The sequence below is a fragment of the Cupressus sempervirens genome, chromosome 10, assembly GCF_028749045.1.
Source record: "Cupressus sempervirens isolate cs-2001-9-10 chromosome 10, ASM2874904v1, whole genome shotgun sequence".
NCBI lineage: Eukaryota > Viridiplantae > Streptophyta > Pinopsida > Cupressales > Cupressaceae > Cupressus > Cupressus sempervirens.
The window spans coordinates 987,422,091-987,436,516 of record NC_143127.1 but is presented as its reverse complement, the minus strand read 5'-3'; positions in this window follow the sequence as shown (position 1 = coordinate 987,436,516).

Below are 14,426 nucleotides of genomic sequence, written 5' to 3'. Positions count from 1 at the left end.
TTGAAGACATACCTAAGGAAACACAACTAAACACTAATATCTTGACTAAGGAAGAACTCAAGAATGAAGAATTCATTAATGCAACCTCAGATACACCTCTACCATACATTGATCCATTTTTGATACAAATTCATGACTATCCAAGGATTGAGAGTGCACTAACTATGGATTCAAAGCATGTTCATTCAACAGTCACAATTGAAGAAAAAATCCTACAAGATGTAAGTGTCAAGGAATAGAGCAAGGCAATAGTCACACTTCTACATCCAATGCCCAAGGCCAATCTTGTCATTAACAAAGAAGAAGATGAAGACAAAGAGATCACAAATAAGTTTGAAAATGATGCCTCGGGACCTTATGTTGAGGGAATAAAGGAGGTTTTGCAACAAAATACTAAGGAATCGCAAGAACCAAAAGAGAAAGTGGCAATTCAAGCATTGGTCAAAGTGCCAAATGTAGTACCCTCTACACTATCTAGAACAGAGACAACTACTACACTTGATCAATAGGTGATATCTACTTAGAAAGAGACCATTGCAATTAGTATCGCTACAATAGGCCAAGAGATGTTGAGTCCAAGTGTTGAAATGACATCATTGTAGATCACATTGTCAAGCACCAGCACACCAAAGGCAAAGAAGATGAAGAATAAGGTCAAGTCACCTAGAAAACTAGTGACCCTAGAAGAGGTAATAGTAATTTCCAAATTTGATCCTAGCAATATGAATCTTGATCAGATGCAAATCTTCCAAGATGTATTGGCTAGGAAGAAAAAACAAGAAGAAATGAAAAGGGAACATCAATAGAGGCAAGTGCTACATGAGGTCAAGGATATCTTTGTTGATGCATTTGATATACAAGGTATTAATGAGAAGATGTCTCTTATAGACTAGTTTGTTTGTAAGGAAACTTGCAACAAAGAATATAACCATTGCCACATAACCCATAATAGATCTGAAATAAATATGCAATTAAAATCCATATGCAAGAGAATAGACAACATACACACAAAAATGTGACACAAGATATACCCTAGGAAACCCTCATTGAGGGAAAAAAAAAAACTAGCCTCCAAAAGAATCCATCACCATGTATTATTCATCAAAAAAGACCATTACAATACAACCATAGAAGCCTTCAAAGCCATAACCACCACCGATCAATCTATGTGAACAAGCATGAATCTACACATCCCATGCCATGCTTCCAACCTTCACAAATGCTCCCTTGGCTAACCTGTTAAGCCTTGTCCCTCTCGACTCTTTCCCTTTTTGTCTTCTTCTTCTTCTCACTCACACCAGCAACTACCCTTGTGGCTACTTATATAGTAGCAAGTCCCACAAAATCACCGAGTGGTATTACATAAACCATGTGCTAAAATCATGTGCTACCTAACCCATTAACCCTGCATTTAATATTGAAAATTTTAATTCTTTTTCCTAATATTAAATAATTACATGAAATATCATCACAATGTTACAATACAAATCATCAAGTATATCCCATGGGAATCTTTCCATGTTTCATGTTCATCTAAATGCAACATTACATGATAAAATAAAATAATACAATATAACAATATTATGCAATGTTTACAACACCCATTATCTCAACAATCTCCCACTTGTTGTATACATTGCATAGGGTCAATTTGTAGCCACATAAATGAATAAGGGAACAATCCCTCCCAACACATCCACCATCATGGATCAAAGTAAACCAAAGTGATCCATCCTAGTACCCACAACAAAATCAAATTATCCAGCATCTCAAACATGAATGATCTCACCTCCTATTATGCCACTACCACTTGACATACATATAAGTCATCCAAAGAGAAAGGCACCCAACTTGTCGCATTAGAAGATCATAAAATCTTGCACCAACTAAAATTCCAAGCACAAATACTTGATCCAAAGGTAATCACATGTATTCGTAGTTGTCAACATATCCATAGCTAAAATAGAACCCACAACAAGTGCCAAACCAATCCAACTATCCACACCTCCAAAGGTATACCAAGTGAATCTCACATCATCAAGATATCCAATCTGTGACCTGCAATCACAAGCCTTAAGATCAATACCTACCACATATATACCAAGAAGCTCCCATTGCAAAAGATAATGTCAAATCTATAACCAATCCACTCACAACATCTCAAAGAAGTGAATCCATGTAGTATCAAGGACATCCACAATACATAAACCAATAACCTACAAGAGCAACTCTCATAACAAATCTCCAACAGTCTCCCAAGCTCTCCACAGCCAATAGAGGAAAGAGATAAAGGAATAACCATGTCACTCTTACATGAGATACATGATCACAAACCAGTGATCAAAATCTCCAACTAATCTCAAATTCAATGTAAGTGAAATTGAATGTCTAGGAAGATAACCAAGTCCAAAGAGAAACCATGAAAATCATAACCTGTATCATGTCCTTCTATGCACCTCTAGATGTAAACTATGCAAGTATGATCTCCTCCATAAAACCCCAACAAGAAGCCACAACAACACCCAAACCATATAGCTAATCATAGATGTAATCCTCTCACCAGAAGATCAAACTCATAAACCTTTCCTAATCCAAGGAATATACCCAATATAAAACCATCTCCCAAACTCAACCAACATAACAACATATACAAATGGAGACAATCAATGCTAAACCATGTCTCAAATGAAACCTCCAAAACTAACTCATCTACCATAACTCAAGAACCATATCCATGCAAGACAAGCATAAATATAATGCAACTGAGAGAAACAATGGGTTATACCTCTCAAGTAGCGAACCACCAAGTAGACCAAGAGTAGGGAATGATAATGCTCATAAAGATAACCAAGTCTCCAACCAAGACTCATCTAAGAACAATGTCCTCTCAAGTCCATATTAGGTGACTGTCCCTCAGACTTCCTATTGAAACCATCAATCGTCCCAACAAATACTTCTCTAATCCAAGAGAAATCAGCACCACCACTGTCTCTAAATATCCATGAGCACCTGTAACCAATCAATCCATGCCAACTCCACATGAAATATAGAAATATCATGAAGTATCCAACTTATGATCAATGTACTCAATACCAAGAAAAGAACATTCTCAATGTTCCAACCATGGCCTCAAGAACATAAACATGACAACATGATCTTACTATCTCAACCAAAGAGATAACATGCTCCATATAAACATGCTATAACATGTCACAACTCTAAAATCGTATCAAGAGTATACCATGACATAATAATGAAACCATCCTCACACCAAGGATAAGATGTCAAATGAAAGCATAAACCACACCTTTACCAGGAACCTTGTAAGTCCTTGAGATGCAACCATCTCCACATACTATGAAGAACCATCTCCACACACTATGATGATAACTAATAACCCTATGAGTCCTCAAGATCTAACCATCTTCATACACCATGAAGATAACAAGTGCACCATGCAAATGTTAAAGATGTTTCTACAGCAATAGGATGTAAGACAAACCTCCAACATCTACAAATAATCAATCATTATATCAATGCCAACAACTCCCACTCAACTATAGTACCAAGTCACCCATGACATCATAACATCAATCTCCTAAATGTAGATCCTCCAGGTCTCATCATTGTCACAAGCTCCCACTAAACCATGTATCCAAGCTATCCATGACATCATGATGAAAAACCATCCTCTAACCATAAGAATCAACCAAGGCATCAAACCATAAAAGAACTCAAAGTGCACATCATGATCTCCTAAAAAGAAACCAAATAACCATGATCCTCAACCTAGAAGATATACAACCATAACCAAATTAGAAATCCAAACTAATAAGCATCAAGGATATTCCTATATATCCAATCATGTCATGTGAAAATCCATGGCACCATGATCACATCCATGAACCAAGCAACTAACTCTTAATATGTCTAACCTATCAACATAAAATAGTCAACCATAGTCCACCACCATGACTATACTTGGTAACAACATCTTATCCCTTCTACATGAAGAAAAAATCAGCAAATCATGAGACTTAGGACATAGACAACCCAAATCGAAGCCACCAATTTGAATATGCATCAATAATGAAAGATCATTGGAAAAAGACAACCCATAACCAAGCTATAAATGCAACCTATAAGTATAGACCGCTTACAACATTGTGCAACTTGTAGACCCAACAAGTCATCATACATATCCAAATCAAATACTGATAACCATATCATCGTGAAACCAATATGAAATATGAACTAAGTATACAATGACATCAAATCTTAAATCTTCAAACATACAATGTCATAAACTCACAATGCTACCATAGTCAATATATACAATAAACTATTCAAATCAATATATCACCAAATAAACCATGTCAAACCTGCACCAAATCTAAACAAATGTGTAGAGCTCTCCACAAGCTTTTTGTTAACTACTCGAAGTCCAAAATCTAACTCTATATGCCTAAGTTATGCCCTAATCTATGCTCAAAACAAACAACATCTAACTTTTAGGCTCTTAAAACCTAACAAATTTCAAAATCATAGAGCCAAACCTACACCAACTTTTAGTGCTCTGAATTAGCTTTCCAACACTTATAAGAAGTTTGAAATTCGATATCCTAAGAGAAAGTTATGGTCATTTTACTAAGACAATATTTTTACCATTATCATTACGTTTATCTTTTCTTTTTGTGACAAAAATTTTGACGGGATTAAATTTGACGACCATCACAGGTTGAAACTAAAAAACTCTTTCATTTATTTTGAACATGGCCAAACTAGGGCATATTATATATTAAAATTTATGGAAATAGCAACCCAAATCCAATGGTGAGGTTTGTTTTTACCCAAGAGGTCATTTATGCAAGCTTCCCCCCTAAAACCCTCATTTGAATGAAGCAGCTAAAAAATCCTTTTGTCCAACAATTTCACATGACCAAAATCTACCAACATCCCATCATAAGAGCAAAATCGAAACCCTCAACTCTGCAATAAAAACTCTTGCCCTTTCTTTTATCCTCTCATGCATTCCCATGGATTAAATCTAGGCTTATAATAATAAAACCATAGCTTTGATACCACTTGTAAGGAAACTTGCAACAAAGAATATAAATGTTTCCACATAACCCATAATAGATCTGAAATAAATATGCAATTAAAATCCACATGCAAGAGAATAGAAAACATGCCCAAAAAATCATGACACACAATATACCTTAGGAAACCCTCATTGTGTGAAAAAAACCTAGCCTCCAAAAACATCCACCACCGTGTATTATTCATCAAAAAAAACTATTGCAATATGACCATGGAAGCCTTCAAAGCCATAGCCACCATCGAACAATCTATGTGAACAAGCATGAATCAACAAATCTCATGCCATGCTTCCAACTTTTATAAATGCTCCCTTGGGTAACTTGTCAAGCCTTGTCCCACTCGACTCTTTCCCTTTTTGTCTTCTTCTTTTCACTCACACCAACAACTACCCTTGTGGTTGCTTATATAGTAGCAAGTCCCACAAAACCACCAAGTGGTATTACATAAACCATGTGCTACCTAGCTCATTGCCCCACATTTAATATTGATAATTTTAATAATTTTCCCCAATATTAAATAATTACATGAAATATTATCACAATGTTACAATACAACTCATCAAGTATATCCCATGGGAATCTTTCAATGTTGCACGTTCATCTAGATGCAACATTACATAATAAAATAAAATTATACAATATAACAATATTATGCAATGTGTACAGCACCCATTATCTCAACATAGTTCACAATTTTGAGAAGGTTAACAATGATGACATTGAGGTGAATGAAAAATTATTCCTCTGGTCTGAAAGCAAATTTGAGAAACAAGTTTTGGAGAAGTGTCAACCAAGATTGCTATAAGAAAAGTTGGAATTTCTAACATTGTAAACAATATAAAAGGAGTTGTCAAGAGTATTCAAAATTTGTATAAAACATTGTGTGATGTACCAAGGTTCACACAAGATATTCAAGATCATATTGAGAAAGTGCAGCTAGACCTAAAGTCTACAAGACATTCGTTGAGCATGGACACAAGTTCAAGCTCTATTCATTTTAATAGATTAATTTTTGTCCAAGGGAGATTGGTTGAATTACAAGTCATAGATGGATGCATGAGAGCTACATTTATTTCTATTCAATCCATGTTGATACCTCATTCAAAGCTAATGCAGAGAGAGCTAGAATTAGCTAAGGAGATAACAAGCCGAAATTCCCATCTTGCTACTGAAAAAAGTCTAGTTAGGTTAGTTTCTCAATTAGAGATTAAAATTTTAGTTTTGGAATATGTTAGAACTAGTTGGGACAATGTACTCTCCATGGTTATACAGATTCACAAACCATTTTTGGATAAATATGGTTTGATCCCTTCACCCCCAATAGACACAATTGACAAAAACAAGGGGGGAAATAGATAAAATATATGTGTGTGTGTGTGTGTGTGTGTGTGTGTACACACAAGGGGGAATTTGAAGTACAAGCATATGACATAGAGGGAAATTAGTTAAAGATTAAAGGTATGACATCATGTAATGTATTACTCATTTTTTAAGCCATGTATAATTTTAAAGGGGAATATTGTTGATCTCCAAGTCATGTTTCCTATTAGTATCAAACACTTAGTCATTTCTTAGGCAGATTTGGTCGGTCATCATTGCAACCAAGCCACCCAATGAAGGCCAAATGATTATGGACTTGTTTGCATTTCAATTTGAGTTGAGAAAGTCTTAGAATGTTGAGCACCCTAGTATGTACCGAGTGTCAATTTATGCCAAGTAAAGACAAAAGTCAGTAGAAATTGACTTAAATAGAGCTAGGTCATATTGAGTCACACAGTTAGTGTTGAGCTTGTAGAAGTCGAGGGAATATATGAGTATAATTAGTCATGATCGAGCGTCAAGATATTCAAGTACTGAGTAAACCAATTTTGGCCTGTGTTTGGAGTGGCACAAACACTTATATAAACCATTTTGGTTGACTTCTATACATGATTTAATGATTGTGGAGACAATTAAGGAGTTGTTCATTCATTTTGTCAAAGGTCATCAATCCCTATGAAGGTAGCGTAATCAACCAAAAAATGGAAGGACTAAACTGGATAGTACACATTGTTAGAGATTTAATGGCTAGTTAGACAATATATGATGTTAGTGAAAGGCTGAGGTACAAGTTCAAGAAACATCTATTTGTTTCTCTTGTGGATTACTCGTTAGGAACATTTTCAAAAATTCCACAGAACGTGCTTCATGTAGAAGATGTAAGGATTTATATCCATTGTAAAATTGAAAGTATAGGAGATGAGGATATATGCAAGGACTTAGGAGTCATGTGTAATAATGGCCTAACTTTAAAATCTGAGTATGCACACCTAAATGAGTTCAACCTAGTAAATTATATGTTCTATATTTTGAGTAGGGTTCATGATGAAATGTTTTGACTATGTGATGTGCATATTGCAATTGACAATGATCTAATTCATAAGGTCATAGGTCTAAGCAATGAGGGATGTAACCCTATAAATGAAAAAAATGTAAGGAAGTTGGTTGAGACAAACCTATTTATAGATTTGATGGAAGAAACATGAAGGTGGATACAATTCAGGATAAAGGAGTTAAGCTATTGATCAAGATTTTAGGGTACAAGTTTAGCCATGGTTCAAGGGTTAACTCAGTGTTAGCTAGATTCTTGCATACAACCTATGTAATGGCAATTGAGAGGAGAAAAGTGAAATTATGTGAGATAATCATAGTACAGTTATTGGATAACTTTACAAAACTGAAGAAGACCAAGAATCTAGTCTTCATATTTAAGTCCTTAGTAACATATTTGTTTTTCTATGCAACAAAGAAGTTCCTAGGGATGGCAAATCAGGAAAGTAATGAGTGCACAATAAAGTGAATAAATTAGTGCTATAGAGAAAAGATGGAAAATTTCAGAGATAGTGACATAGACAGAATGATGAAGAGTTTCCAAATTGAGATGAAACCAAGGTACATAATACCTCCTTCCATTGTAGATAAGTACAAAGATGATTAATGCTTCATGGTGGAAACCAATAACTCATGCATGGAAGTAGTAGAACCCAAGATGAAATTTATTAAGCCCATAGGATATGAGATGAGTATAGAACTCATAGGGTATGCATAGATTATACTCTAGTTAGAGAAGAACACTGAGTGCCCTAGATGGGGTACTTATGAAGAGAAAGTGAGAGAAGTTCATTATAAACTTCACATCAAGGAAAGAAAGAAGAAAGTTGAGAAGTGATAGATTTTATTCTTAAGGAATCTAGAATGACTCATGAAGAGTTCAATGAGGTCAAAGGAATTGCACTAGAAATGAAGGCAAGTGGGCAATCTGAGGTGATAGCAGCAAAACCTATTGTTGTTGCAACACCTTCTCAATGTGTAACTATTGCTAAACCAAGTGCCCAAGCACTATATGTAGTAGTTGCACAAGTGCAACTAGAAATAGTTTAGCTACTTAAAAGGCAGTCAGAGATTATCACATTTGTTGTGTAGAAGAAGTCAGTAATATTGGTAAAAGTGGAACAAAAACCTAAACCACCTTCCAAGAAAAGGGTCAAGAAAACTACTAGTTGACCCAGAAAAAAGACAAAAAACTCTACAAGTCAGTGATTCTGAGGAATTAGAGGATGAAACTGATGATAGACTAGTGGAGTAAGCAACATAAGAAGGAAGAACACTAGCTGGAAAGAAGGCATGGAAACCAAAGGTAGAAAACCTTAACATGCAAATTATAAATCATGATAATTTTGTATAGTTAAATAAGTATTATAGCTTGTATAATAATATGGATAAAAGGCAACTAGAGAATGCCATTGTGAGTAATGTGATTTTGAGGAACACAAGATTTGATAATATTCAGAATAAGATTCTAAAGGACGTATATTATAGATTATTGAATAGGAAGAAAAGAGTGATAGAAGAGGACGCTAAGTTGACAAAAATAATGATCAACAAATTGTGTGAAGTTAACTATAAGGAGAACATGGACAAAGTTTTGAAGGGTATTTAAGCCTTGCTAAGGAACAAAATAAGATAAATTATTCTTTGGGAGGCAATTATGAGGATGTAAGAAAGGAAACAGAGGAGGCCACAGTGAAACATATGATCTCAGTACCTTTAGTATTAAAGGAGGGTATGCGGCCACAACTAGACACTCCAGGTTATGTGGAAGCCATTACTTACACTGATGATGAAGAAGAGGTTGAGGAGAAATAGCATGCACCCTCATTACCTCACATAGTTATAGGTATTAAATCCATTTAAGTGGATAGTACACATATAATAGTGAATACAAAGGAAATTCCATTTGTAGCTTTTGGCACATCTATTGTTGGAAATATCACAACTTACACCATCTCTGATGAAGAAGAGGAAGAAGGTTGAGGAAGAGAAGAAGATTGTAGAACTAAAAGTAGTTATACTCATTCCAATAGTAACCCCAGTGGTAGCATAAACAACAATAGTAGCAGTACCATCTAATGATGATGATGATCAAAAGGGATTGATGAGTTCTTTGAGAAAATTTCTCCAAAAGAACAAGTCAGTTAAGTCTTTGGAGAAGACGTTATCAGAAGTCTTGGATAGTATGCAAAAGATGGTTATGACAATGGTAGCTAATCAAGACTTGAAGTTGAAGGCTAAATAATTGGTAAAATTCTTTGATAAAGAATTCATAACCTTGTCTAAAGTAGCTTTAGCACAAGAACAAGGAAAGCATGATGCAACACTTTTTGACACAGTGCGCATGAATGCAATAAATGATTTGAAGGCATTTGATGTATGTGTCAAGGAGTTGAGGAAACATCTTGATAATGAAAATAAGTTGTATGGATAATGTGCGTTGTCATACAAGTACCTAACATATTTTGAGAATAAAATAAAGGATCAAATGAGTGAACTTCATACACTCACTACAAAGTTATAGTTCCATGAGACCAATATTGAAGAATGTGGAACTGAAGTGGAGAAGATCCATAATACAATTAGAGGTTTGGAGCCTGATAAGGAAAAGGTAATAAAAGGGTTATCTACTCTTAGAGAAATCTTGTCACCTAAGATCGGCCTTTTAGAGAGGAAACTAGAGGAAATCTTGCAGCAAAGACTTCCTATGATAAGTTTTCCTATACTATTTTGAGTGCAGTCAAAGTGGCATCCTATGCAATATGTGGACTGATCAGTATTTTTGATATAGTTAAGGAGAACTAGAAGAAGGAAGTGGAAAAATTGAAACTTGTTTATGCAGATTATTTTTCCAAGATATCAAGTTGATCAATAGTAAGCTCCCTAATTTTTGCATAATTTTTTTGACATCTTTGTCATTGATGTCAAAGGGGGAGTACTATATGGAAGGAAAATTGTATGTACTAATGAGGAGAAATATTATATGTGAAGGAAATTGCATATATATATGTAAAGGGGAGTACACTTATGTATCAATGTAAGGATTGATAAGGAATTTAATGATCCATCAAAACTTGAATAAAATGGTTATGTTTTGAAGGCAATTTTGTGTAGTTACTTTTATTTGTTCTTCTTTTGTATGACATCATTTTGGGACTTAGCCAATTTTCCCAAATTTTTCCATCAATGCCAAAGGGGGAGATTATTGGAGATATGGTTAGTTAGATGAATAGTGAGTTGTCATTTATGGCAACATGTATTCAACATTTCATTTATTCATTTATAGATAGAAAATTGTCTAAGTGTTAGACAATTTGCAGCAATACAGAGATAGATGTGATGTGTATGGATGACACACTTTGAGTTAGCTCATGCACACTTAAGGATAGCTTTATGACAATGTCATGATAACATAGGTAAGTGCACAGAGGTGTATAGATAGTGTGATGCAAGTTACAAATAAAATACCAGTTGAGATACTTGACAGAATAGAACAAAGCATATCATAAATATGAGTTGTATGACTTAGGGGATTATTTTGGTAAAAAAAAAATTACTAAGTCATGATGAGATGAGTTTGTGGATATTAATCCATACTTTATTTTATATTATGTCAAGCGTGTCAAGACATGAAAGCCGACTGAGAAAAGAATTATTATTGTGCAAGGTATAAGTAAAGATCTTATCTTGCACAAAGAATGTGAAGTTGATGTGAAAGTTCTATAGCATGTGAACTATTGTACATACATCTTGAAAGATATATGAGTCTTACGTGATGCGATATTTGATGCATGATCAGATAAAGTGTGAATTATAACAATAAGAAGGTATTGTATGTATACCTATACCTGTGAAGAACTTAATTGTATAAGTGCATGTTAGGGTAGTGGGCTCTTCTTGCATACATTGTATTTGATCCACCAACTCCTAATAGGGTTGAGGATTTTAACAAGGACTCAAGACACTATATGTACTTCATAGAATAATAACAAGGTCAATATCCTTAACAAGATTCTTTTGTTTAGTGAATAATCTAGTGGGTATCATCCCCACAAGGGTTTTCCCTTGGTCAGGGTTTCCTTAGTTGACAAATAATGGTGTTATGATTTATTTGCATGTATAGTTATATTTACTATTCAACATTGTTTTTTTACTTTCATATGCAAGTTATAAAGTAATTAACAATATTCAATTGTGGGAAAAAGTTTGTAGGATACTAATTCACCCCCACCCCCACCCCCCCTAGTATTATCTATTTCTAACAAATAGAGAATTGAACAAGATCATTGTGAAAAATAGATATCCAATTCTTTGGATAGATGATCTATTGGAGCAGCTTAGAGGGGAGAAATTCTTCACTAAAATTGAATTAAATATGGGTACCATCAAGTGCCAATCTACCCAACAAGTGTATGGAAGATTATTTTTAAACCTAAGGAGGGATTGTTTGAATGGTTAGTAATGCCTTTTGGCCTCACAAATACTCTAGACACATTTATGAGAATGATGAATAATGTACTCAAGACATTCATTAGTTATTTTTTAGTGGTGTATCTAGATGATATCCTCATTTTTAGAAAAACATAGGAAGGGAATTTGCAACATGTGGAACAAGTATTATTTGACTTGCAAGACCATGGACTCTATGCTAGCAAGGAAATATGCTCTTTAGGTATGGAGAGTATTAAATATTTAGGCTATGTTATTGATAGTGAGGGTGTTCATGTTGATCCTAAAAAGATAAAGGTAATTAAAGTCTGGCCTTTTCCAAGGAACCTCACTAAGTTGTGTAGCTTCTTGGGGTTGGCTAACTTTTATCACATATTTGTGCTTGGGTTTTCACATTTGTCTTGGCGTCTAAATTAGTCATTGTGAGGAGGAATGAAAGAAAAATTCAAAAGTATAGTTGCTCATCAGCAAGCATTTGAGGATTTAAAATAGAGGTTATGTTTTGCACTAGTTTTATCTTTTCCTGATTTAATACAGTGTTTTGAAATACAAATTGATGCATCAAAATATTCCCTAGGAGAAATCCTCATGAAACATGGACATATAGCTGCTTATCATAATGAAGAATTCTCTGGTATATTGTGTAGGTATTCCACCTATGATAAGGAATTATATGTCATTTTTCAAACTTGAAAATAATGGAAGCACTATATTCTTGGAAAGGAAACTCTCATCCATACAAATTACAAACCCCTTCAATTTTTGCAAACAAAGGGAAAATTGGAGAATGATAGACATCAAAAGTAGCCAACTTATCTTCAAAAATATCATCTTGACATTCACCAGAAGAAGGGAAGCACCAATAAGGTAGCAGATCCCTTGATTAGGCCCTCAAGTGTAGGAATAAGTATGGTGTTAGAATCATGTGGACACCAAACAAAAAATTGGAGTCACTTATATGAACATGATAATGAATGTGTCAATGTATATACTCAACTTGTAGAAGGTAAACATATGAATGATTTATATTTGCAAGATGGAATGTTTTGTCATATTGGACAAATATGTGTACCTAAGGCATAAAACAAAAAATAAATATGGGAAGCTCACTACAACAAGGTTGCATGACATTTTGGAATAGGTAAAACTACTTCTATACTTCAAAGATATTTTTATTTTCCAAAAATAAAATATGATGTGATTACATACATTCAAGCATGTACAGTATGTGTCATTACAAAGCTTGCAAATCATAAGTATGGTTTATATCTAACACTTCCCATTCAATAAAATCCTTGGCCTTCAATTTATATGGATTTTATATTTGACCTTCCTACCACTAGATAGGGGCATGATTGTGGTAGATTTTCAAAAATTAAAATATCGGTACCTTGTAGAAAGGCTTCTACATAAGACACTACAAAGCTCTTTTTTGAGCATGTTTCGATTTATTTTGGGCTACCAAGCAGTATTATTTTAGATAGGGATAGTCAGTTTTTAAGTAAATTTCATTCTTCACTATAGGAAATGGTGGACACAAAACTAATAGAGTCTACTAAATTTTGCGCTCAAATAGATGGTCAAACTAAGGTTGTCAATCACATGATTATTCAAATATTGTGCATGTATCACTCAAAAGACCCTATACATGGGATGAAAGCTTTCCCTATGTACAACACATCGACAATAGGGAAATCCATAGTTCAAATGGTCATAGCCCCTTTGAATTTTATCTTGGATATCAACCATTGCTACCAATAAAATATCTATTCCAGCTATATATCCAATTTGTGTTGGAGGAGCAGACTAGATAGATTTTACTAAAGGAACTAGCATGGTGAAATATGTTATACAAACAAACAAAGATGAAACAATACTTTATAATTGTGTGACAGGAAGACATAAAAAAGATGATGCTACAAGAAGTGCAGAAACTATGAAGGAAGTTGATGTCATGTTTAAGTGTATTTTAAATTTTGATGCTTGTAATAAAGTCCTATGATGAGGTGGCATAAATGGAATAGTGATTCTATAAGCTCTCCAATTATAGCCACTTAGGACAAAGTTAATTTCATTTTAATTTTGAGTTAGTTTTCTTTCTAAGTGTGTTTGAGAGTGTTTGAAATAATGAGGCCAGCTATGTAATCGATGGCTACAGGAAGTTTTAAATAGCTGGAAAATGTTAGTGGTAGATTTTGACTTTTGATCGATCCCTTCATGTTCCAAAAACAATTTTCATTTTCTTGTTTTGTGTTGACATTTCATCTTCTCAATCTTAAAGGGGAAAGTATTAAAAAGGCAGAATAGAAAGAATTTTTGGATTTTCTAATTTTGTGTGTGTTTTTATTTGAATGTGTGATTTCTTACTTTCTTTCTAGAATTTGAAAATCTAAACTTTGAGAATATGTTGATAATCTTATTGTCGCATAACGGAACATTAGTTTAGTTTTTTTAAAATCTAAACTAAGCTTGTGAATTTTGTAATTTGTATAGAAAATTTGATTTTTT